Source organism: Pezoporus flaviventris, unplaced genomic scaffold, assembly GCF_033815535.1.
Source record: "Pezoporus flaviventris isolate CSIRO_AGI_PZ_B2104156 unplaced genomic scaffold, CSIRO_AGI_Pfla_v1 ptg000213l, whole genome shotgun sequence".
NCBI classification, from domain to species: domain Eukaryota; kingdom Metazoa; phylum Chordata; class Aves; order Psittaciformes; family Psittacidae; genus Pezoporus; species Pezoporus flaviventris.
The window spans coordinates 1,786,568-1,788,805 of record NW_026892761.1 but is presented as its reverse complement, the minus strand read 5'-3'; positions in this window follow the sequence as shown (position 1 = coordinate 1,788,805).

Here is a 2,238-nt window from a genome sequence, read left to right as displayed (position 1 = left end):
CCCTGCATGACCCCACGGGTGATCAGGCTCCGAACATCACCCTCTCCTCCTCAAGACACCAAACTGTGCTTTGAAGATGCGGAAACCCAGTGGCACTTCCACACACACGCAAGTTGCATGCGGTGACCATTGGGATGCTGCAGCGGAGGAGTCCGGGTACCATCTGCAGCCCTGTAGTGAGGAGGAGACTCGGAAGGTGCTGAGGATGCTGCCAGGTCCCATGTGAAGCTGCCTGACAGCCCCAGCAGGCAGCTGCCTCGCTGCCTGCTGCGGGTTAACAGCTCTCCCGGCAGGCAGCTCGTTGGCTGGGAAGCAAAAGCGCCTCGGATATGCCTCGTTTTGTACAAAGGAGGTGGGTTGTGCCCGTCCCTCCCACCCCGCTGATCACCCTCCGTTCCGCAGATAATACCCAGCAATTACACCGAGCTTTCCCTGCTCTCCACAGACATTAATTAAGCTCTTTCCCCACGGTGGAGACAAAGAGGGGAACCGCAGGGGAACTTCCAGCTTGGATCGGGGTTGGGGTTTTCGGGTTGCTTTTGCGTGCCCGCACCACGGGGCCTCTCAGGTCCCGCAGCACCGTGTGATGCTGGTGCAGACTGGCCCCCGGAGCGATGGCTGCTCTGGATTTCCCTCTCCCATGGCAGAATTTGCCTGGTTTTGCCTGATTTCTGGGCTGCTGTGGGCATTCGGACGGCGGTGCTGGATCCTAGCGCTCCCAGTGAGCCAGCTGAGTGCTCCTGGTGCCAGTAAGCAAGGCTGGCTCTGCCCCGTGGCAGCTTCCTGGGTGACACCCCGAGAGCAGGAGATGGGGAAACCAGACTGTCCTATGGGCACTGCATCAGCCTCACATCCGATCTCATCCCAAAGAGCTGGAGAGGCTCCGCAGCCTCCTGGAAGCTGCCTGCAGCCCGGGGTTAGAGCAGGGATGGATGGGCAGAGCATCCTTCCAGCACCATAGGAGGCAGGATAATGGGCAGGGAACCCTGCGGGGTAAGACGATGGGCAAGGCACCGTGCCTGGATACTGGAGGGTGTGAAACACGCAGGGCGCCCTGGAGGAGCGGATGACAGGGAGGACGCCCTGCCTGCATCCTGGATGGTAGAAAGACGGGAAGGGCATCCTGCCTGCACCCTGGATGGGCAGGATAACGGGCAGGACACCGGGAAGGACAGGATAACGGGCAGGACAGCCGAGAAGGGCAGGATAACGGGCAGGACACCGGGAAGGGCATGATAACGGTCAGGACACAGGGCAGGACAGGATAACGGGCAGGACAGCCGAGAAGGGCAGGATAACGGGCAGGATAATGGGCAGGGCAGAATAACGGGCAGGACACCCGGGAAGTGCAGAATAACGGGCAGGATAACGGGCAGGACACCCGGGTAGGACAGGATAATGGGCAGGACACCGGGAAGGGCTGGATAATGAGCAGGACATCAGGAAGCGCAGGATAACGGGCAGGACACCGGGCAGGGCAGGATAACGGGCAGGACACGATAACGGGCAGGATAACGGGCAGGGCAGGATAATGGGCAGAACACGATAACGGGCAGGACAGGATAACGGTCAGGATAACGGTCAGGGCAGGATAACGGGCAGGATAACGGGCAGGGCAGGATAACGGGCAGGGCAGGATAACGGTCAGGACACCGGGCAGGGCAGGATAACGGTCAGGGCAGGATAACGGGCAGGATAACGGTCAGGGCAGGATAACGGGCAGGATAACGGGCAGGGCAGGATAACGGTCAGGATAACGGGCAGGGCAGGATAACGGTCAGGGCAGGATAACGGGCAGGATAACGGGCAGGGCAGGATAACGGGCAGGGCAGGATAACGGGCAGGACAGCGCTGCCCGCACCCTGGAGGGGTGGGAAAGGGACCGGACCCGCCCCGCCTCGCCCTGCCCTGCCCTGCCCTGCCCGGGTCATCCCTCTCCGCGCCCGCCCCGCTCCGGTCCCAGCCCCGGTCCCGGTCCCGGTCGCTCCTCGGAGCCACGCGAGATCCGCGGGCGCGGGGCCGGTGCTGGGCGCGGGGCGGGCCGGGCCGGGCGGGGCGGGCCGGGGAGCGCGCATGAGCCGCGGCGGCGGCGGCGGGCGGGAGCGCGGCAGCGGAGCGCGGCGCTGCCGCGGGTGTGGGCGCGCCGGGGAGCCCCGCACGGCCCGGCCCGGCCCGGCCCGCAGCCGCGGGTGGCACCGCCTCGCCCGCCGGGGTGGGGTGGGGTGGGGTGGGGGGGGG